Here is a 25334-nt window from a genome sequence, read left to right as displayed (position 1 = left end):
CCTTTCTTTAAAGCCAGAGTTTAGTTGATGGGTTCCATCTTGTGATTTTTACTTTATTTTCTGAGTTGTACATCAGAGTCAAATTTCAGTACGTGTTCCATTAGGTATCTCCAATAGTCAGTTATCTGTTAGCTGCATTAGCTAGTTATTAAGAGTGTAATATTTTCTTTATTATACCTTACTTCAAAAAAAAGGATATGATAGCAAAATAAAGTATCAGGAATTAACTCAAGGAAATAATGAATGAAAGGTGATTTATTTGTCAGTTCCGTAGTCAGAAGATCGTGGCCATCTCTTTCCCTTAGAGGAATGTACTAACAGGCTTGAGTTTGACAGATGGAAATCCTTCTTTTAAACAAATCCATCTAAGTGAGTTTATTAAATGCATACTATGTACTAGACACTGGAGGTACAAATAAAAGGCGAGGCAGTCCCTACTATCAAGAAGCATCTATTAAGGGGATTTGTCATGTTTACAGTTAACATACACACATATGTATAATACACACATATATGTACACACAATAAATACACAGTTATGTGGTTAGGGGGAGAATAACCATTAGAAAAGGCCTCTTGACAGAAATGGCATTTGAGATGATCCTTGAAAGTACTAGGATTTCCACAAGGCAGAGAGGTGAGAAGGAAGAATATTCTACCTAGGGGGAGCAACCTGTACAAAGTCATGGAGGCAGGAGATGACATATCATGTATGGCAAATTGTGGGATCACTCAAAATGTGCAATGTAAAATCCTAGAATGTGTATGAAACTAATGAGTAAGATGACAAAAATATCTTTCCTTGGCAATCTTGAAAAAAATATAAGCAGGATATACTTATCACTATCCCTTCCCGTCCTACAACTGAAAACAAGCATTTTAGGAAAGACTCAAACATCTCCTCTGGGTGTAAGCATTTTCTTTTAATATAGAAATCAGTTTTTATATAAAAATGTTTCTGTTGTGACCATTACCTCTGGCCATAAGTTATATTTTCTGTAAGGTGAACTACCTCACTGTGGCATAGTTTTAAAGTTATTTGCATCGGGGGCATTCCCCGTAGACAAAACAGCTACTTTAGCCAAAGTATTAAGTAATGTTCCATAGCATTTTATTACTATAAACTTCTCCCTACCCTAAGGAGCTCTTCTGAAGCTTCTCTACAGCCTCTTCCAACCCTCCCAATGTGTCTCTTGGCTGCTAGACTCTCCTCTAAACACCCTCATCCCAAAGAATCACTTTTGGGTCACATATAAACCAAGTATTAAATGGGATGTACTTTTCCCTCCCTCCTCTTGAGTCTTGGATTTCTTTCTCTTCTAATAGAAGCTAAAGAAGTTGTATAGTATAGTATACATGTACGTATATATATATATGTATGTATGTGTATGCATTATATACACATACATATATCTATAAATCTATATAGATATAGACATATAGATATCTTTATACACATGTATATACATATGCACACATCTATCTATTGAGATAGTAGTTATAATAGTATAATATACCACTCTTTGCATGCATCTCATCAGCTGTAAACCTCTTTTTAAGAGACCAATCCAATCCCAGACAAACAACAATCCCTGGAATGTTACCACCCTTTTTACCAAGAGTAAGGGTTGTGGAGGGACAAGTAAGGGGTAATATTCCTTGCAAAACTTCTCTTTACAAAGATCAAATTGTGCATTCTTTGACTAAAGCCAGTTCTCTTACAGGCCTTATTCACTTCCAGTTTTTCCTCTTGACCATCTTAATTTTTTCAATGTTTATTTCTAATGGGTCTCTTTTAAGGCTCCCTATGACCCTTTAAATTAAAATGTTATTAATGAATTATTTTATATAATTTTTAATTATATGGAAAATTTACACTGCTATGTAAGATTTCTATACATTTTTAATATTAGCTAAAGTTACTTTTTCTTAGTTCTATAGTCTGTTTTTCTTCTTTGGAATTATATATATTCTCTATGGATTGAAGAAATAGTCTATGATTTTTGTGCGGTGTTTACATATTAATTCCTGAGGTGAATTACCCTATAAAATGATTTATGTATGTCTTTGATGAACCACCTCCAAAACTGAAAGTCTGACATATTCTCTGCGGCAGAAACATTTATTACTTTGTAACGTAATACGTATTTGTGTTGCATTTTAGTGGGGAAATGTATAGCAGTAAAAGCTGAGTTTGTTAGTTCAAGCTTAAACCTTCACTTTCACTTTTTTTTCCTCTACTAAGGTGCACAATTCTTCTGGAGAAATCTATATCCTAGTTTCATTGCCAAAATTTTGCATGTAGGGTATGAGCTAGTCTGTTCTATAAACATGAGTTTTAAAGCGATTTATTGCTTTAACAGAGTAGCAAGGCACTAGATTTTTATTCATCCATATGAAAACAATTAGGAGAAAATGCCACTTATCTTAAATCATATTTGTCAGATTTTCTTCATCAAACTTGGTAAATACAGATCTTTTGACACTTTGATGAATATTCGTCACTTTACCATAAACCTAAGTGACTGGGCTTTGGCCCGTGAACAGCTTTTGTTCCTATGTGACATTAAAATGTATTTTTTAAACATGATTATAATGAATATTCAGAATTAGAGTCATTCTCTAGTATATGCACAATAGGTCAGCAGTCATGGCTGCATGAGAACACTTATTGCTCAATCTTGAAGGTTTATAATTCTTTCTGAATTAAATTTTGCAAATGGTCCAGAGTTTATAAATATCTAGGATGAAAATCAGCTAAATTCACACCCATTTCAGTTTACCTAGACAACTTGAAAATTGATCTCATGTGTAAAGTTAAAAGTTAGTTTATCTCCATAGCACGATATTGTCTTCACTCAAGATTTCTTGGACCGTATGTTTGAGACAGCTTGAATCAGACATTATAAATGAAGAATAATCAGTCACCCTAGTTCAGAGCATTTTCTTCAAACATTCTTCAATTTCTGTTTCCAGGAGAATTTTATTTACAACTAAATCTTTTTTATACTCTAGAGTCCCATCCTCAACAAAATACCTCATTTTAGTACAATTGGGTTTTTTTGGATCCTGTCACTAGATGATGATGATAAATGGAAAATGATTAAGTATATTGTTTGTCAGATTTCTTCTTTCAAAATTCAATAAATATTGCCCTGTCATCCCTCCTCTTTTTAGGTGCAATGCTTATCAAAGGCAGGGGAATTTTAAAATTCAGGGTCAGTGTTTTTCCCAGAGTTTGTTTTCATTTTATCTAGTACCATTATATGATATACATTTATATGTTTGAATTTGTGTATCTTTCAGGAACAAAATAATTTCTTACTTAGGGTTGTATAACTTAAAACTTTGGTTTATATGCTTGAACTGTGGAGACTGTCTAGCTCTCCTGAGAAGGAAATTTTGCTCAGTTTACTTTCTATAAAGGAAATATACATATTGGAAAAGGTGATTGATTTGGATTTAGAGAAAGCATGTTCCAGTTCCCATTTTTGTTTCTTACTAGTTGTGTGACTTTGGACTAATCATTTGGATTGTCTTGGCTTCAAGTTTAATTGTCGCTAAAAAGAGGGAGTTAAACTAGATGGCCCCTGAGATCTCTTTCAGTTCTATATCTATGCTTCTATGGTTTTTCTTCAATTAACAGGTATTAAACTTTTTTTTAATTACACAATAAGCAAATTAGGAGAGCAAGGAATAGTTTACCTGTCAGATCTATGGAGAACAAAAGAATTTATGACCAAACTTAAACTAAAGAACAGTATGAAATACAAAATGGATAATTCTAATTACATTAAATCAAGAAGTTCTTGCACAAAGAAAGCCAATGCAACCAAGATTGGAAGGGAAGCAGAAAGCTGGGAAACAATTTTGTACAGCCATTGTCTCTGATAAAGGCCTCATTTCTAAAATATAGAGAGAAATTAGTCATTTATAAGACTACAAGTCATTTTCCAAGTGATAAATAGTCAAAGAATATGAACAGGCAGTTTTCAGATTAAGAAATAAAAGTTATCTATAGTCATATAAAAATGCTCTAAATCACCATTTATTAGAGAAATACAAATTATAACAACTCCAATGTACCACATCACACTTATCAGATTGGCTAACATGACAAAACAGGAAAATGATAAATTTTGGAGAAGATGTGGGAAAATTGGAACAGTAATGCATTATTGGTGGAGTTGTGAACTGATCCAAAATTTTTGGAGAGCAATTTGGAATTATACCCAAAAGGCTATAAAACTGTTCATGCCCTTTGATCCAGTAATAGCTCTTCTGGGGTCTGTATCCCAAAGAGATCATAAAAATGGTAAAAGTACCGTTGTGTACAAAAATATTTATAGCAATTCTTTTTGTAGAAGCAAAGAATTCGAAACTGAGAGGATGCCCATCAACTGGGGAATTTTTGAAGAAGTTGTGGTTTATGAATGTAATGGAATACTACTGTTCCATAAGAAATGATGGGCAGGCAGATTTCAGAAAAAGCTGGAAAGACTTACATGATCTTATGTGGAGTGAAGTAAGCAGAACCAGGAGAATATTGTACACAGTAACAGTAACATTATGTGATGACTAACTTTGATAGAGTTAAATTCTTCTCAGCAATTCAATGATCTAAGACAATTCCAAGATTAGAGATGGTAAATCCACATCCAGAGAAAGAACCATGAGATCTGAATGCAGATCAAAGCATACTATTTCCTCTCTCTTTTTTGTTTGTTTGTTTTTTTTCTTTCTTGTGGTTTTCCCTTCTGGTTTTGATTCTTCTTTACAACATGATTAATATGAGAATATGTTAAATATGATTGTACATGTATGGCCTATGTCACATTACATGTCATCTTGTTAAGGAGGAAGGTAAGGGGGAGGAGAATTTAGAACTCAAAATCTTATAAAATTGAACGTTGAAAACTTACAATAAATAAATTTTTAAAAATCACTTTACTTTTGACTATAGAATCTGTATAAAACCTCAATCTCAGGGGGTTTTAACCTTTTTTGTATCACGGATGTTTTGACAATCTGATGAAGCCTATGTTTTCCTTCTCAGAATAATGTATTTAAATCCATAAGATGAAATATATGTTACAAAGAAATATACAAATTACAAATGGAAGTACCATTAACAAAATATTTCTAATATGGGCGGAGCCAAGATGGTGGAGTAGAAGCATGACCTTCCCGCAGCTCCGGCTTCCACCCTCCACAATCCATGTAAAAAGGGGATTCTAAACAAACTTTGGAGCTGCAGAACCCACAAAATGACACACAGAAACTAACCTCCCCCATGAGGACAGCACGGCAGACTGGCAGGAACCAGCACAGCGCTCTGTGAGCCGAGTGCAGCCCCACTCTGAGGCTTTAGCCTCAGATCAGCAGCAGCTGTGGCCGTTTCCAGATTTATCAACACATAGACACAAAGGACAAAGTGAGAAGTCAGTACAGTCTGGACTTTGGGACCAGTAAGTGGGAGTGCGTGGCTTTTACCCCCAGGGCGAGAAGCAGCTGAGATGCAGGCACAGCCAGCCAGCACCACATGACAGCTTCAGCTCATGGCCTGCAGAGTGTAGGGGGACCAAGCACCAGTCTAAGGGGTAATCGCTCTTGCTTGGATCTGGATTGCAGTATAGGGTAGAGGTTCTGGGGTGTGTGTCTAGCTTGCCAGAGTGTGTGGAGAGCTCAGAGAGGGCACCCATCTAATACCTCCGGCAACTGAGAAAACCTCAGCGTTTGGGACAAAAGCTCCCCTGTATGGTGGCAGAGTCCTACTGTGGCAAAAAGCCCAAAAGTCAAGTAATTGAGTGGCAAAATGAGCAGGCAAAGGAAACAAAGCAGACAGAAGATTACAACAATACACTCCTATTTTGGGGACAAAATGGAGCAAAGCATGGAACAGGAGGAAAGCAGTGAAGTCAGAACTCCTACACCAAAAGCTTCAAAGGAAAATATGAGCTGGTCACAGGCCATAGAGGACCTTAAGAAAGATTTTGAAAACCAAATAAGAGAAGTGGAGGAAAAATTGGGAAGAGAAATGAGAACAATGCAAGAAAATTATGAAATGAGAATCAACAGCCTGACTGAGGAAAATAATACCTTAAAAAACAGACTCAAATGGCAAAGGCGGCCCAAAAAGGCAATGCGGAGAAGAATGCCTTAAAAAGCCAAATTTGTCTGATGGAAAAAGAATCTCAAAAACTCAATGAGGAGAATCATTGCTTCAGAATTAGATTGGAGCAAATGGAAACTAATGACTTTATGAGAAATCAAGATGCTGTTAAACAGATCCAAAGAAATGAAAGAATAGAAGGCAATGTGAAATATCTCATGGGAAAAACCACTGTCCTGGAAAATAGATCCAGGAGAGATAATTTAAAAATTATTGGACTGCCTGAAAGCCATGACCAAAGTAAGAACCTAGAAATCATCCTCCAGGAAGTTCTCAAAGAAAACTGCCCTGATGTTTTAGTACCAGAGGGCAAAATAGAGGTTGAAAGAATCCACCAATCACCTCCTGAAAAAGATCCCAAAAAGAAAATTCCTAGGAATATTATAGCCAGGTTCCGGAATTCCCAGATTGAGGAGAGAATATTACAAGCAGCCAGGAAGAAACAATTTGAATATTGTGGAAACACAATCAGGATAACCCAGGATCTGGCAGCTTCTACACTGAGGGATCAAAGGGCTTGGAATATGATATTCCGGAGGGCAAAGGAGCTGGGATTAAAACCAAGAGTCACCTACCCAGCAAAACTGAGTATCATGTTTCAGGGGAAAATATGGTCATTCAGTGGAATAGAGGACTTTCAAGCATTCTTGCTGAAAAAACCAGAGTTGAATAGAAAATTTGACATTCAGATACAAGAAGCAAGAGAAGCATGAGAAGGTAAACAGGGAAAAGGAATCATAAGGAACTTATCAAAGTTGAACTATTAACATTCCTGCATGGAAAAACAATAATTGTAACTTATGAAACTTTTCTCAGTAGCTGAAGGGATTAGAAATATATGTATATTTGTCTATATATGAGGGTATATGGGCATATGAATACATATGTGAATGTGTGTATATATGTTTACAGGTATATATAGATAGAGGGCACAGGTCCAATTTAACAGGAAGAGATGATACTTAAAAGGTGAAATTAAGAGGTGAGAGGAATATAATGAGAGGAGGTGGGGAGAGACCGATTGGGGTAAACTGTCTCATACAGAAGAGGCAAGGGAAAATGGTTACAATGGAGGGGAAGAATAGGAAGGCAAAAGGGAATGTGTCAACCTTATTCCCATTGAATTTGACTTGAGGAGGGAGTGAAATAGACACTAAATAGGGTATCTCACCAAGCAGGAGAATGGGGGAGAAGGGGATGAGAGGGGGGATGATAGAAGGGAGAGTAGGTTGGGGGGGAGGGAGGTTGGAAGCACTCACTTTTGAAAATAGACGGGATCAAAGTGGAGGGTAGGTGGGATGGGAGGGAAGTGTAGTCAGTCTTTTACAATGTATCTACTATGTTATTGTTTTGCATTAGCCACACATGTGCAACCTATACTGAACTGCGTATCTTTCCAGTAGGGGTGGGTGACGGGGAAGGAGGGGAATGAATCTGGAATTGAAAGTTTTGAAATCAAATATTCAAATATGTATATATATATATATGTATATATATATACTATTATTAATACCATCTTACATGTAACTGGGAAATGGGATGTGCAGGCACTGAGGCATAGAGATCCACTGGAAAAGTGGAAAGGGGTATGGGGGAAAATGTGGGAGAGAGCAGATTGGAGGAGGGGATATCCTGTGGGACTGCTATTTTGGGGTGGTGGGTGAGGGAGAAATGTGGAGAAAATTTGTAACTCAAAATCTTTCAGAAACAGATGATGTAAATCAGAAGTTAATAAAGTATTAAAAATAAATAAAAATATTTCTAGTATTTGATTGGTGATTCTTAATCACCAATTGGATTTATTCTTAATTGATCCTCAGAAACAAAAGTTGCTTAATGTATCATAAGGTACAAGAATGTTTCTTTCTCTCTTCTCTTCTTTTTTTGGTCTGAAATCACCAGTGGGCATCTCAGATAAGGCTGAAGACAAGGCTCCCTTGACAGCCTGAACATCTTCAGCAGCTCAGCCAGCTTTCTGCTTCTCAGGACATTAGAGATTACAAGGCGAATGATGGTGATCCCAGGGTCACCCACTACAATAGCAGCCCCAGACTCTCCTATGCCATCCTCATAATAATGGTCTTCCACAATTAGCATGTGACCATGGGTTGCTTGGGCACTGTCAAGGATGAGTTTCTTATCCGTAAAGGGATCAAGCACCTGGATGTTGATCTTTTCTTAGCTGCTCTGCAGCTGCCAAGGCTTCATGGAGGGTCATTCCAGCTCTAATCACAGTCACTTAATCATCCTTGCTCTTCAGGACCACCTGATCCTGCCTAGTCTGGAAGTTTTCATTGTTGTTGTAAATGACTGTATTGTCCGGGCAGCTGTTCTTATGAAACAGATGCCCTTTGTTTTAACATCTAACTCAGCCACTTTCTCAGTAGCCACAGCATCATTCAGGTAGAAGACTGTCCCATTGAGAATGCTTTGAAACATGGCAAGATCTTCAAGGGTCCTCTGAAAAGGACCATCTTCACTCATGGACAGCACACAGTGCAAGCTGCACAGGTTAATTTTGCTCTCAGAAATGGCTGCCACATGGATCTGGTTAAAGCCCTTGGTGAGGAAGTCAGCAAAAATGCTACAAAAAGGCATGGTCCTGTCTTGTGTGGCACATCCCATGGCAATGCTCACCATGTTCTGTTCTGCAATGAAACGCTCAATGAAGCCATTGGCATTCTCCTCCTTAAAGAGTTCTGAAAAGTTGGAATTCTTGGTGTCCCCTTCCAGAGCAATCACACAGTCACTGGCTATAAAGCCACATACATGCAGCTTTCCAGAGGACTGCCGCTGTGATTAGCTTTAAGATTCTGGTCACATAGTATAGTGAACTCTTTGTTTATTCAGCAATAAACTAAAGCAAAACATTCACAGAAACCAAAGCACAATGTTCACAGCAATCTAACATAACAACTCATTACTGAAGTGGCCACATAATTTTAAACAAAAGATATCCTTTAGGATACAAAGTACAAAGGTCTCCCACCCCTAGGTCACATTGTCTTAATCTTGTGAGTTAAAAAGCCTTCTTTCTTCTTGATTGGAGACTAGCTTTTCCCATCATCCTTAAATCAATAAAACAGTACAAAATTCTCCCACCCCTGTCTAACAGTAAATCATAATCTTGTCAGTCAGCACTAAGTAGTCAAGGAAAGGTCCTTTCATCTTGGCTTGAGGCTGGCTTCCAAATTCTGTGGTTCCTCTGCCATGCTCCTAGCTCTTGTCTAAATTCACTCATCTGTCATCTGGACTCACAGGTAGGCAGCTCCCAGCTCCTGTTCCAGCTCCTGATCCAGTTAAAAGCTCACAGTGACCAGTCCACCTCAAGCCCTTCAAAGTCTCTGTATCTGGGAAGAGAAAGCTTAACAGAGCCACAACAGTATCTACACACATCAAGCTTAGCAGAATCACAACAACATTTGCACGCATTGCCAGCACTATCATCTCAATTCTCTTTCTGCCTGTGAAATCAACACAAGTCAACAGACAGGGTGCATATGTCTGACAAAGTAACACAAACAACAGAGAAAAGGCTTCTGTCTGACAAAGTATACAAATCAATACCGACAGAACAGACAAACAGAGTGCTGGACACCACAAGTGTTCTTCCTCTCAGTTCTGCTCAGTCCCAGCCATACTCTAGCTTTTTATGTCGTTAGCTCCTCCCTGTTCCACCTACCTCTTATGTTCTTCCTGTTCTGGTTTTTGGCAAGTCCCTCCCACTGTGGGCTTTACAGGCTCTGTTTAGTAACAAAGACTTGATATAATTGCAGGCAAGGCTCAAAGACACTTGAACTGAAACAAGGTGTTAAATACTCCTTTGCTTGCTATTACACTGGCATTCCCCAGTTTGGCCAGGGCCATGCCATAGGCTTTGCGGGTGGCTAAGTTGTCTCCAAGTTTGTAATTTGGGAGAGATGGCATCTGGATTTGGTGATGTTCACTGTGGGAGCATTTTCTTTGGGGAGAATAGCTGGAATTGTCTTGCTTTGGATTTGGCCGTATATCTCCTTGATGATCTGTACTGAAGTATTTTGGGGAAGGGGCTTCCCATGCCAAGCTTCCTTATCTTCCATACCTGAGATTCCTTTGACCTTATATGTCTTTGTAATGACAGCCAGTGGTTTATCCTTGCCCCAGTTAAAGACCTTGCAGAGTTCTTCCATGGTGTTTCCATCCACAACCATGACATTCCACCCAAAGGATTCACATCACTTCTGGTACACTTCTTTGTGGTGCTGCAGTGGGACAGCATCACTCTCGCCCAGGTGGTTAATGTCAAAGATGTCAAGCAGATTGTCCAACTTGTAGAATCCTGCAAAGGTCACAGCCTCCCATGTGGAGCCTTCAGACACCTCCCCATTGCTCAGAAAACCATAGACATGGTAGCTTACTTTGTCAAAGTTTTTGCTTGTGTAGGCCATTCCTTGCACTGCTCTAAGCCCCTGACCAGGGAGCCAGTAGCCACATCTGTAAAGGCTTGTTTAGGGACTGGGTGACCATCTAGAATGGGGGTGATCTTCTTCAAGTTCAATAGCTTAGCCTCTTGCAGGAAGCCAGCCTTGGCCCAGGGAGCACAGAGGATGGGAGCCACATGACCCTTGGGGAGCTCAAAGTGGTCATCTGGGTTCTGGGGTTCATACTGCATTGTGTGGAAGAAGAGGACCTGCCATGATCTCTGCTGCACTGCAGCATGATGTGGGGTGGCCTGCGCTGGCTATGGTGGTGGCTTTGATGGAGGTGATACATAGCTAGTTGGTGGTATCCTTCAGGGCCTGCAGTTTCTGTTGGTATAGCTTATGGTAATCCTCCTTGGAGAAGGGGGTTTAGAGTGGATTCTGAGTTGGTGGTAGAGGAAGTAGCAACATGAGTAGAGAAGAGAAGGGGATCTGAAGAGGAAGGAGGAAGAAGAGCCATTATTAAAATATTTTTCAAAAGAAAGCAAAACCAAATCCACAGCACTCAGTTTAACAATACTTGATAAAAGGACTACTGCATTTGGGGGCAGGACTCAATTTTCTAAATATCATTTCAAAACTTGCCCTTATTTATAGGCAGAGGAAGTGACTATTTATTTTAGGAAAGTCAATAAGTCCATGTCCAAATGTTTTTCATGCTAGCTTGATATTATGTCAATATGATATTATTCAGTTTTGGGGATTGCCATAAAATGTCTTTGCTGAATTACAAATTCATGACCTCATTGGAGTAACATGAAATATGAGGTCACCAGTATATTCCTAAAGCAGAGGTAAGTTTTTGTCTTGAGAAGTTTCAGAAAGATCCAGAGAATTGAGTTTTACTTGGGTAGTAGACCCCAAAATATGCCACCCTAGGGTGTTCCATAGAGCTAAGCAATATCATCAGTTCACTAAGCAAAAAAAGGAAAAAAGATGGAGGACAGTTCCCAGATGGACAATAGGAAATACAGAAAGAGAGGTGGAAGGTTTTCCTTCTTGAAATGCCATTCTTTGTCTCCATCAACCCTATTCATCCTTTGGGATCCAGGTCTAGTGTAATATCCTCAGTAAAACCTTGTTCAACTACTCTTGCTCATGTTGATCTTTCCTTATTTTGACATTCTGAGCTCCACAAGTATCTAACATAATGCCTGACAAAGTCATTGCACATTCAAAGAATAGGAGTTCATTTGAGTTCATGCTAAAATTTTATGACCAAAAAATTGATCGTCTCAATGACCAAATCAGAGGAGAGAATGACAGTATCTATTTGGGAGAACCAGGTGGGGAGCAGGAAAGATGGTGGTGTTTGATCCCTGAAAAATGAGTAAAATTCTGAGAGGTTGATATAAGAAGTAAGGATGAATAAGAGTAAAAGGTGAAGATTTTTCATGAGTAACAATCCAAGTTGGCTAGACAATAGTTTATCTGTAAGGGTGTATCTAGAAATAAGGCTGCAAAGTTTTGTGACTTTCAGATTGAGTACTTTGAATTTTGGGCTATGGAACCTGTGCTTTATTCGATAATAAATGATCAGCATTATGATTTAAGATTAACTTGGTGGATATGGAAAGCATGTTTTAGAGGGGAGGCACTGAATCTAGTTTAGGATCTCTTTGCTATACTTCACAAGGAAAACAATGAGGTCCTGGACTAGGTTTGTAGAAGTTAGAAATGTAAGATATATGACATGGGTAAAATCAATAACAATTAAGAACTAAATTGATGTGATAGTGAGAGAAGAGTCAAGGATGATAGAGGTTTTTATACTAAAAATGAAGGAAATTGTTGTACCCCTGATAGAAATAGGAAAATTAGAATGATTAAGTAATTGATGAAAGCTGGTTTAACTGGGAAAATAATGAGTTCAGTTGTGATTAAACTGTATTTGAGATGCTAGTAGATTAACCAAGTGAAGACAGGGGCTTTAGGGATGGGAAAAGATATGACATTTGGACTAGATGGCTTCCTTCTAACTATGATTTTGTGAAGAAAGGTACTTTAAGGCTCCTTTTGGCTATATACCTTTTGATTCTGGTGTGTTGATTAGAAGGCATAATGAAAATATTATATGAAAGCCATGCATCAGCCATGTTGTACTGGTGTGCAATACTCAGCAGTCATGCTAAGGAATCCTTTTTCAATCCTTAAAGATTCCGAGAGTCACCTATTTTATAGTATTTTCCCCCCTTAGGCTCAAGTGTTATTGGAAGACATAATATTAATCTCATTGATTTTTTAGGAATCTTCCTTACTATATTAAAAATAGTTAAAATAGGTGGATAGTTGAGTTCTTAATATATACCCATGTTTTATGTGGAATTGTCTTAAAGAAATAAAGATTTTGAATTTTAATATACTACCTTTTAAATAGCTTTGAAACTATCATGAAGAGTAGAAATTCACTCAGAATAAAGCGAAATGGAAATATTCCTTAAACATGTCTACTTGATGACCTAGAATATTTAAAGCAAAGAGAAATAATTATAAATATATAAATGTTAGCTTAAGAAAGCTAACATTTCCACCTCCCTCATTTTTATCCTGACATTTAATTTCATCTATTTAGCAAACTTCCTGTGTGGAAACACCATCTACTAAAACATATCCACAATTCAATTATAATTTATCATCTAAGAAAGTTGCCCAGGGGCCCTGAAGGTTTAATAGACCTATTGGTCACATAGCTCGTAATTGTCAGAAGCAGTACTTGAACCCAGGTTTTCCTGATTCCAGGCCCATCTCTCTATCCATTATAGTATGTTTCTGGTTTCCATTTGTTTAGAGTTTTTTAAAGGAAGAAAATAGCTTTTTATCAGTCAAACTATTTTCTCTTTTTGCCTTTTACTCTCCAGTTCCTTCCATGAAGTTTTGTACATATAGATGCTTAATAAATGTTTATGAAGTTTAAATTATTTTAGTTACATTGGATAAATAACATAATGCAAAATTGATATATCTTTCTAAATGAATGTTATCTAACCATGACTTTCAGGTATGGTTATTTAGATATGTGTATATAATTGTTGTTGGTTGTTAGTACTTCCACCAATGTGGAACAAAATCCGTCAATGACTTCCTTCCAATGTGGTTCTCACTCGTGTATTTTTTAAGTTTCCCATCAGGGATCTCTCCAGAGGAGGAGACAATAAGCATTTATTCATGTCTACTATGTTTCAGACACTGTCCCAAGTTCTTTTCAAATATTATTTCATTTGAGTACTGCCACCACCTTTTTGTGCAATTTTGATATTTTTTTTTTTTAAAGCAATCAGGGTTAAGTAACTTGCTCAAGGTTACACGGCCAGTTATTTATGGATGTGGTGCTGAGTGTCTGAGCCCAGGATTCGATCTCCAGGTTATCCCAACACTGGAGCCCGTGCTCTTACTCGCTGAGCCACCTGGCCGCCCCTAAGCAATTGGGGTTAGTAACTTGCTCAAGGTTACACGGCCAGGTGTTTCTGGGTGGGTGCTAAGTGTCTGAGCCCGGGATTCGATCTCCAGGTGGTTCTGACACTGGAACAGGTGCTCTTACTCGCTGTGCTACCTGGCCGCCCCTGCAATTTTGATATTTTGAGGCTATTAGCGTAGTATTTGTGCTCTCTATCTGTTGTCCTTCATTCTAATTACGTAACCAGATCACTGCATTTTCTTGTCAAACAGTTCCTTGATGATTTTATGTCACTTATTACATTCAAGTCATCAATGGTAATATATTTCAATAGATCTATACTCAATTTTAGTCCTGTTACCATTTGAGAAACTAAAATTTGAATTTTTCTGTAATTGTTGGGTTTCGTGTTTTGCAATAATAAATTGTTGTTGGAAAAATATTGATGTTCAAGTGAGTCTTTTGCAGTAGTGAGCCTCCTCATTATTATACTATTTCCCAGATGGTGATCCTTCTCACCTCTGGTCCCACACTGTTCATCTATCACATATAGCAAAGTATATGAGATAATGGACCAACTGGACAAGATGGTCATCTGACTGACTCATAATCTGGTCTATACAAAACTTTTGGTCATCTTAATGTGACTAAACCCATTTTAAAAAATAATTCTGATGTTTCCTAAGGGAGGTCTTGGGGGCTTCTGGAATTCAATGTAATTAATACAATGCCATCTGCAAATGAGATAATTTTGAGGAACCTCTCTATTGACAAAGAATTCTTCAATTTGGATTGTGAGTAGACAATATTCATAATATTAGGAAATATGTATTGTCACTCATTTTATATAAATAATAAATATTTATCAAAAGAGAGACAGTATGGCTTGGCTCAAGCCTTAGGGTTTGGATCGTTGGATGGTACAATGGAAAGAATGCTGGGCCTGTAGTCAGGAAGACTCATCTTCCTCAGTTCAAATAAATAAAAATTAGACACTAGCTGTGTGACCTTAGGCAAGTCACTTAACCATGCTTGCCTCAGTTTCCTCATCTATAAAATGAACTGGAGAAGGAAATGGCAAACCACTCCAGTATCCCTGCCAAGAAACCACAAATAGGATCATGAAGAGTCAGACTGAAATGACTGAACAAAGTCCAAGGGTTAGGACAATTCCTACTGCTAGCTTTGTGACTATATGCAAATCTTTTGACATCCAAACTGCTTAGGCAATGCTATGATTTGCCAATTAGGAACTTACTGTGACCTCACTATCTCAAAGTAGTTTCTAACACTAGGCATTTTCTGTGCAGATGAAATCACAGATCTGAAGCAAAATAAAAATAAAATAAAACGCTCAGTTGTTGAAAAAGGTTATTTCTGTAGTCATATCTATCATAGAATCAAATGTTATTTTAATATGTGTGGGAGAGATCTTGCTGAAGAGAGATTTTAAAGTTCTGTTTTGTTTTATTGAGTCAGATATTGGCGGTGATATTTTTTAATCCTCCAGCAACAGCCACAATGGAGTCTTAACATTCTCTATATAGAGGTTCCCAAACTTTTCAAGTTATGCCAAAAATTATGCATACGTGATAGCAGTTATACATTTCATATCTATTAAGAAAATGAAAAATGGTGTATGTGTTGATCCAGAGACTTTTTGCCACAGTCTCTATGGTCACAAAGGGTCTACTGCCCACAGACTGGGAACCATAATCTGAGATTCTCAGACATTTGTATGACTGTAAAGATGTAGTCTAGTGTGAAAAAGCATTTGAGAAAGCCTGCCAATTCTTTTCCCATCCAGGATACCCTCTACACATATTTATAGAGATGAGAAAGGAGACATATGAGCTACTACTTAGAATGTCTTCTCTGTTGCCTTTTTTTTGGGGGGGAGGGGCGGGAAGGAAGTACCATCCATGATTTTTTTCCTCTAAAAAAAATACAAAACCTTCGCTTCTGAAATATCTTGAAAACAGATCCCTGAATGTCTTTTGTTACTACAAGTAAAGATTTCTTTGGTGTGTATTTGGTGAGGTCCTTTCACTCTACCTGACTTCATTTCTTAGGTATTGTTTCACAGATAATTTCAATCAGTCAACAAGCATTTATTAAGCATTTCGTATGTTCCAGGTGCTACACTAAGCATTAGGGCAACACAGAAAGGAATAAAACAGTCCCTGTCTTTGAATAAAGGTTTGTGAATTTAAATTATTTTAATTGCATTTGATAAATTGCATAATGTGCTATTATTGTATAAGTCTACCTAGTGATATTATTTGACCATCACTTTCAGGTACTCATTTAGATGCTTTGATATAATGGTGTTGTTGTTAGTACTTCCACCAATACAGATCAAATCCATAAATGACTTTTCTTCCAGTATGATTCTTATTTGTGTATTTTATAGTACAAAATACAATCTAATGGAGATCACAATCTAAAATGTGTTGGGAACTGAGATGGTAGAGTGAAAATATAATGATTAATTGTCATCTTCAATTGGAATAGTAATTTTTTTAAAAAGTGATTTTCTAATTTTTATGTGTTTATTGCCATACTTCTAGCTTCATAGGTAAGTGATCTTAGGATTATTAGGTTTAGCTGGATCTCTGATCACATTCTCTACAGGCTGATTTTCTCTACTGTTTTGTGAGGGATTCCACCACTGATCTTTCAGGATACTCCATCATGATTTTTGAAAATAAGTTTATCCTTTAAACTAATGTCACCCTTCGTTACCATGGATTTCTTTTAAGTAACACTCCCCTTTTTAAATTAAGTTAAAATTTACAAACTTTCAGCAACCCTCTAAATTTGTATTGTTTGAGATAAAAACTTGAAGGTATCCATAGTCATGTTCAGGTTTCTTGATTAAGTATTTTATGGCTCATAGATTACTATCAAATTGCAGTTGAATGACTCTAAGCCATTACAGAGAAACTTGGGAATGAAAAATACTTGGTCTTGTTCTGCTCTGCCCAGTTGATGGTCTAAAGTTTGGAAATATTTCATAAACACCATTGCTACATATTTCATGAGATTTCAACATACTAATTACAAATAAAATTGCATTTCCTCTCACCTTAATTAGGATTGTTTTCAAATTTTCATTTCTCCATTAGTGGGATATTAGAATATTTTTCTAGACAAAGGTTATGCCTGGGAAGACTTGCTATTTTCCTTCTGTAACATGCATGGATACTTCTTTAACCCAGTGATTTTAGATATTTTGGGGGACAATGTTTATTTAGGTGAAGTACAATACAGAATAGGCTCAGATGTAAGTCCTGTCACCTCAATATTAACTCATATTCTTTTCTTACCATTTTAGAAGGCTAAAATAGCTCAGTCAATCAGTATACTACTTTTTATTTATTTTTGAAGAATAACTTCTTCATTTGGAAGGCTTATATTTTTTTATAATTATCTATTCCTCAGGACCTTATTGCTGTGTTGTGTATAAATTAATTACCCTATCATTCCCAACACATATATTTTTTAATACAACCTCTTGTTTTCTCTTTTTTCCCCTTACTCTTTGTTGGCTCAGGCTTATTTATTGTGAGTCCAAGCCAAATGACGTGGACTATATTGACTAACTCTTTGGCCATTTTTTCCACTTGCTTTTCCAGGGAGATGATTCTTATTTATAATGAATTATGAATAAAACAAACGTAAAAATGTTGATCTTACAGGAAACCCTCTTCTCTTTCATCAGTTAAAAGAAAGACATTTCTATTGAGGCCCTACTGAAAACTTGGGAATAATTTTTCTTAGGCTAATGTTTAGCACACTTCTTTAAATTGAAGAGAGCTGAATGTTTAGTAGAGAAAATCACTCATAAATAGTGTGTGAGGACAGAGCCTAAAACAGTCTTTCTAAAATAATTTTTTTTAATGATAATAGAGGGGAGTTGGGGAGAGGGTGTGAGAAATGTGTCAGTGCCAGATAACCTAGTGACAGAAGAAGGGCTAGTATAATTTCATGAAGTTGACTTCATTGTGATTCTAATGTTAATCATTATAAGATTAAGTTACACACCTCATAATTTTGGTCGACACATTTCTACTATCAAGTGTGCTGTTTAAATAAAAAACAGTTTCCCAAAGTATACCTTGCTAGAGAACCCTATTTTTGCTCTCTTTCAAATCATGTTTCATGCACTGTCTTCCAGGAAGCTATAAAAATAATGATACATATCCTTTCACCAATAAATTGGCTATTTGGCTTATTCATCAATGTAATACCAAATAAAAAGCATTTTACTTCTAACCATTTGAACCATACCTAGAACACAAAAGTAATTCTTTTTTTGCAATAGAGAGAAGTTAACAGAGTTGGGTGTATATCACATTGCTAGTTCTTTTTGCAACAAGTAAAGGGAAGAGACTAATAATAATTCGACATTGTTGGCCATTCACTGAGAAACAGCTTGGGGTGAGGGGTGGGGAAGGGTTTTTTTTTTCATAATGTTGAGATACAACTGGATTTCATAATGTCAGCATTACAAATTTCCTCATATTTAAAAAAAACACCGTTTGATAAGATCTGTATCTTTCTTATATTACAGTCGAGGTATTTTATGCTTTATATTGCTATCTAATGGGCCTATTCACAAATGGAGAGTACATGAGCAAAAAAGATGGACATCACTTCATAACAATATGTTGAGATAAACTGTCAAAAATTATGAAAACATTCAGATGTACATGGCCTTTTTTTGTTCATGGTTGCTTCATTCAAATATCAAATAGCTTCAAGTGGCTTTGATGACCTATTTGTGAATTCATAAGGGCATTTTTTTTTCTTTTTTAAAATAATGTACTCACCTTTGGTACTTGAAAGTTATTCAGATTGCTTTTCTTTGTGAACTGGAAAAGAGCTGCTAAGACCTACTTCCAGCTGCATAACCTTTGGAAACAGCTAGCTTCTTATGTTTTCTTCACATTTTCCCCAAAGTTACTAGAAGTCTTTCTTACTAAACTTCAGAAAATAAGTTATAAGCATAAACAAGAAATATTGTTTGTTCTGGGGCATAACTATTAATTTTGGCTTCTGTTGCACAGTATGCATGGGAATGTCTAGAATGTTTCTAGTTATCTTAACCATCACTTAGTTCTGAATACCCAGAACAGACATTTAAATGAGAAAGTAGGGGAAAAAACCCACTATACCACCATTATAGGTCTTGTTTGCAGATTCATATGGAGTGTCATCAGAGGATGTATTGTTGTGATCTTCAGCTGGCAACTCAGACAGATATAGTCTATATAATTAAATAAGCAAACAGTATGAAAAATAATGTTTAACATCTTAGGCAATCCTTTGTAAATAAAGGCACAGATGAAAGAAAGGGAAAGAATGAAAGAGAGAACGGGCTAGAGAGAAGAGGAGAGAGGGAGAGAAAGGGAAAGAGAGAAAGGGGAGAGAGAGAAAGAGGGAAAGAGAGACAGAAACAGACAGATCCATATGGGACTATTGATGGCTTTTTTTTGACAAATTTTCTACATCCTTAATTTAATTTAATTTTTTAAAGTTTTAATGAATACTTCCCTCAGCTATGTTTGTTGCTTTAAATAACATCACAGTTTCTTCACAGTGTTATTATCATTTGAAGATGCTACACCCTGGCATACTTTTTAAAATACCAAATGGTTCTCATGGCACTTGAGAGAGCAGTGGCTCTGTTCACTTCTTTCAGGGCATCCATTTCTAGCTCTCAAGGCTCTTTGGTGTCAATGCTAAGGTTCAGGTATTTCCACAAAGGAACCTTGGCATCCTGGGAACTTTGTCTTATATAAGAAAGACCATTGGAGGAAGTGGGAAATATTAGTACATCAAACAAGGTGAAAGACAAGGTAGTTTAACTTGTTGGTTGGTTTGCCGCAGCTCAAAAGTAAATATACTGTAGCTAAACGTGTTCCATTTTTATCTGCCTGCTGCAGTAATGGCTGTGTTACTTCAGGGCCTCCCCTTCAATAATTGATCAGGGTTTGTATAGCACCAGCTAAGAGCAAAAATAAGAGTGTTGCTTTGAACAAACTGCTGCAATGTTATAGCATTAGGCACAAGAAACAAGATTCGGGAAATATAGATATATAAAAAACAGGAAAAAGATGGATACGTTGGAGTGGTAAATACTGCTGCAGGCTAGAAAGTAATGAGAATTTTTCCATAGAGAGTTTTGACCTGCTATTCAAAAATTATTTCTTGTCTTAATAAATCCTAAAAGTGTAATTTACTTGCAAAAGGGAAAGAACAAAGGCCCCCAAATTCTTTTGATAACAACACTTGTTAGGGTTGATAAGTTGGGTTTCAAATGTGTGAAGAAAAATGTGTGACAGTTTGTTTTAAGGTGACAACCTAAGTGTTCAGATACTTCCATCTTAGGCTGCTTTTAAAGCAGTAACTCTACTCATTGCTTTATACTCGTGTGTTCATGATATAGACCATATATCTGTGCTAGGAGCTGATTTTATTTTGAAAACTCATTTCTGTCAATTTGCAAATTGACAAAAATACATCTGTATAATCTGCATTCTAAAGGACTAGTTGATTATGAAATATAGATTCTTTTTTTGTTGTTACACATAAGGTGTACTGAGGCACTTAAATACTTTTCTTGATATGGAGGCTGTTAAAGACAACAGGTATTACATTTTTCCATATATTGTAATATTAATTACATATAATATTATTACATATAAATAAACTATATGATATTTATACCTATATTTAGATATATGCATACATATATTTGTTTAGGTAAATGTATACCTATATATGCATGTGTTTGTATGTGTATGTATGTATCACATATGTATTAGGGATGTATATCTTCCTTTCTCCTAGGACTTTAGTTCTCAACTTTTTTTTTTTTGCCTTTTGGAGGGCAATTAGGGTTAAGCAACTTGCCCAAGGTTACATGGCCAGTTTTTCTGTGTGGGTGTTAAGTGTCTGAGGCTGGAACCGAATTCGGGTCCTCCTGACTCTGGGGCTGACGCTTTACTCACTGCGCCACCAAGCTGCCCCATAGTTCTCAACTATTAAAAAGGGAGCAAGTATTTGGGACTAATTGTTGCACACAGATGTTGGTGCAGATCATGAAAAACAAGATCTAGATGGATTTTGGAATCTATGATATTCCAGTTTTAATTTTGCATACTGAACCTTTTTTTTTTTAGAGAAATGTCTATAGCTGCTGTTGGGTAAATCTCCTATAGTATCACAAAATAAACATCATATATTTCTCAAATATCTCACTGTTTAAAGGCATCCTTGAACAAATCCTCCAAAGTGCAGATTGCAACTCCTCCATGCCTGTCCAGATAATTGACTCTCATTTGTACCCTTGAATAAATTTGTAACACAGAGTTGATATAACATACTGAGGGAAATTCTTATTAGTCTCCCTAATCAGGGAAATTGGGAGATAAATTCTAGACTTATTTGACTTGCTTCTTGGTTTGTCACAGCAACAGTCTTATTGTATCAGGAATGCTCACAGAATTTCTATAATGGTAGCATAGTGGAAATGATACATTAAATAATTTTCATTGTGCTCTATTTGACCAACAAATACATATTCTAGCAATGTTCTATTTTATGCACTTCAGCTGTGTCTGAACATGCAATACTTCTGGTAGACATCTCTTTCTCTCTACTCCCATCTACCGTCCTAGCTCAGGCCCATACCACTTATTACTTGAACTATCACCATAGGCTTTTAATTACTACCTGGGTCTCAAGTCTCTTGCCTTCCAAGCCATCCTCCATTTAGCTGCCAAAATGATTATTTCTAAAGCATAAGTCTGACCATGTCTACTACTTTTTTAGATTGCATTGGAACCCAATATAAAATCTTTTGTTTGGCATTTAGAGCTTTTTGTAACCTGGGCTCTTCATACCTTTCCATTTTTCTTACATTTCACTGCCTCACTTACTTTCCTACATTTCTCACATTTTGTGCCTTAACATCCAAGTTGGACTAGCCTGCTTGCTGTTCTTAGCTGACACCCAACCCTCTCATGTCACATCTCTTGCCTTTGCACTGGCTACCCCCTCCCTCATTCCTAGAACAGTTTCCACCTTCTCATTTGCCTTTCTCAAGGCTGAGCTTAAATCTCAATGGATGCAGGCAGCTTATCCTGGCTCCCCCAGCTGCTACTGCCTTCCCTCTGAGAAGACCTTCCCTGTACTCAGTAGATGTCTTTGTTTACCTAGTTATTTATCTGTTGTTCCCTACAATAGAATGTGAGCTCCTTGAGGCTAGAGACTTGAGTTTTGCCTTTCTTCGTTTCCGCAGAGCTGAATACAGTGCCTGACATAAAGTAAGTGCTGAATAAATACTGGCTGACTTGTCGAAGTGAAAGAAACAATTAGACATTTAGATTTTTCATGCAAAAACAAGCACCAAAAAAACCTTACACTTTTACTTTGATTTTATGTCAACTTCAGGATGAATAGGATTTTTATCAGAATTATCTAAATTATTATCTTAGAGATCTACTTTACACTGACTGTTTTCACCTAGAAAATAAATATTGAAGAGAATGTTGGATGATTCAGACATTCTCACAGCATTGCTGACAAACTGCCAGATATTGAGTCCCTATCTTCTCAAGCCTTCACCTTTTTCACGTGGAAAATATATTTCCCGGAAAAAGCAAGAGATGATTTAATGTTATTTCAGCTCTTCAAGAGCAAAGATGTATAAATATGTATACATATATGTATTTGTATGTGTATATGTATATATATATACATATGCATATGTATTTGTGTCTATAAAGTCCTTGAAGACATGGATTGTTCTTTATTTGTATTTATTTTTATTGTACACACATATACATACATGCATGCATACATACATACATACATATTCACACAGAGACAAAATAAATACAAAAAAGGAACAGCCCATGCCCTCAAGGATTTTATATTCTACTGAGTAAACAATGGACTGGAAAGATGCTGGTCCTTCTATAGAAACAGCAAAGTATAGAGGAGGGGTTAAGTTTAGAGAAGAAGGTAATGAATTCCCTTTTGGACAGTTCGAGTTTAAGATGTCCAGCAGGTACTTTGTGACAGTCCAGAGTTTAGGAAGTAGAATGTGGTTGGATATATAGATTTCAAGTCTTTATTGAAATAATAAATGTGCCAGGAAGTTGATGGCAACACTACGAGTGAATAGAAAGAATAGAATAGGGTCCAGGATATATTCTTCAGTATATTCACAGGGTTGGTGGCAGATGAAAAATTATCCAGTAAAACATATTGATGATCTTTTTCTTTTAAAGGGGAGAAGTGAGGCACTTGTTAAGGGACTTGACCAAGGTCACACAGCTAATAAGTATTAAGTGTCTGAGGCCAGATTTGAACTTTGGTCGTCTTGAATTGAGAGCGGGTCCACTATTCACTGTACCACCTAGCTGCCCCAAACAAAACATATTGAGAAGGAGCAGTTAGGTAGGAAAGCCAAGTGAAATATAGTGCCATTTAACTTAAGAGATGAGAGAATATATAGTGTCAAAAACTACAGAAAGGTAAAGTAGAATGAAAACTGAGAAAAGGCCATTGAATTACAAATTAAGTGATCAGTGGTAAAATTAGAGATGACAGCAGTTTCAGTTGAGTAGTGGGATGGGAAGCCATATTGCAAAGGTTTGGGAAATGTGTAGAGGTTGAAGGAATGGAAACAAAAAGAATAAAAAGCTCTTTTAAATGGTTTGCCTGCAAAAGGAAGAAGAGACATATGGTGCAATTAATTTTTAGGATATTGGATAATTCACCATTTTTTTTTAGACAGCAGGAAAGTAGCCAGTTAGATAATGATCAGGATTACTGGAGGGAGTTTCCATCCCTAGTATTACCCCAGACCAATGAAGTCTGGACCCACCCCAGGGAGAATAAAAGGGTGGTGGCAGGGAAGGGAGAATCAGGAAGCACTTCCCAACAATTAGAGCTAAAAGAAAAAAAAGTAATAGGGTGTCTTATGAACTGGTGAGTGTTAAACTATGAAATTCTTCAAGTGCAGTCCAGATAACCAATTGTTGCGGATAGAGCATAAAGAGACCATGACTGATCAAGAAAGACCTGAGCTTAAGACTCATCTCAGAGTGACTTAAACGACTTGTTCAAGGTCTCTAGGCCTCAGTTTCACTATTACAAAATATATATTCATTACTTAACAAAGTTTTGTGAGGATCAAATTATGTAATAAATGCAAAACGCATTCTAAACTCTAAAATACGATGTAAACATTTGTACAAAGTCATTTTCCTGGTTTCCCTTTTTGTTTCTTAGTGTCTGGGGTGGTTCCAGATTTCATTAGTCTGGGGTAATACCAGGTGTGGAAATTCTCTCTAATAACAAAAATAGGCAACTCAACTATAATTTATGGTCTTAAAATGTTGTCTTAGACATTGAAAAGGTAAATGATTGGCCAATGATAACAATGGCAGTATGTTCCAGAGGCAGGACTTAAAACCCAGGTATTTCTGATTCCAAGGCCAGCCCTTTGTCTGCTGCCATGCTATCTCTTCTTTCCTGATATCAAGCTTCAATGTCCCTACTTGTAGCTTCCACCCATTGGATAAGTTCTTCCTTATGAAAGCAGACATAATACTGCACACCCTTCCACCCACCCCTAGGCTCCATATACAAACCTTCAAGTATTTGAAGACTTGTCAACTATTCTGCTTAAACTTCCCCTATTTATTCTTTAGATCCTTCTGTGTCTTAACCATTTGCAATCCTGAGATTGAGTTTGACTGTTGTTGTTGTTTTTTCTGACCCTATCACCTGTATTTACTTTCGTAATAATGCTAGGTGATGAATATTCCCCTTAACTCTACATTTTATTTTATTTAATTTCTTTATGGAGGGCAACTGGGGCTAAGTGACTTGCCAAAGTCACACAGCTAGTAAGGGTGTCAAGTGTCTGAGGCCGCATTTGAACTCAAGTCCTCCTGACTCCAGGGCTGGTATTCTATTCACTGCACCACCTAGTCGCCCTTAACTCTACATTTTAGTGACAGCATGATGGAGTGAATAAAATATGAGAATTAGAGTTGGGAAGGTATGTTTAGTACATCTTTGCCTTACTAGCCATGTGTCCCTAAGAAAACCACTTAACCTCTGTGATCCTGAAGCATCTTCTTAGGATTTATCTATTAGGTTGCAATGGGGCTGTAATCAATAATGGTGTAGGGAGTTCCCACACCAGGAGGAAATTATATTCTTTGCTTTCCTAATACTGCTACTATCCAGACCCATTTTATTATTTAAATTACACTTAGTC

The 25334-nt window shown here is 36.8% G+C and overlaps 1 protein-coding gene and 1 pseudogene across 1 annotated transcript in view; one reads left to right on the top strand and one right to left on the bottom strand.

Moving 5' to 3' along the window:
* The window catches only part of ARHGAP15 (Rho GTPase activating protein 15), an 859970-nt gene that overhangs the window by 266294 nt on the left and 568342 nt on the right, over window positions 1-25334 (top strand). The gene's annotated exons all lie outside the window — the stretch shown is intronic.
* Window positions 8006-14566, bottom strand: LOC138145110 (transketolase pseudogene; annotated as a pseudogene).

The sequence above is a fragment of the Petaurus breviceps genome, unplaced genomic scaffold, assembly GCF_028583685.1.
Source record: "Petaurus breviceps papuanus isolate PSGF00001 unplaced genomic scaffold, PetGlider_PUasm1.0 90723, whole genome shotgun sequence".
In the NCBI taxonomy this organism is placed as follows: Eukaryota; Metazoa; Chordata; class Mammalia; order Diprotodontia; family Petauridae; genus Petaurus; species Petaurus breviceps.
Note: the sequence above shows the minus strand (reverse complement) of the source record. Positions and strands in the feature narration are given on the sequence as shown.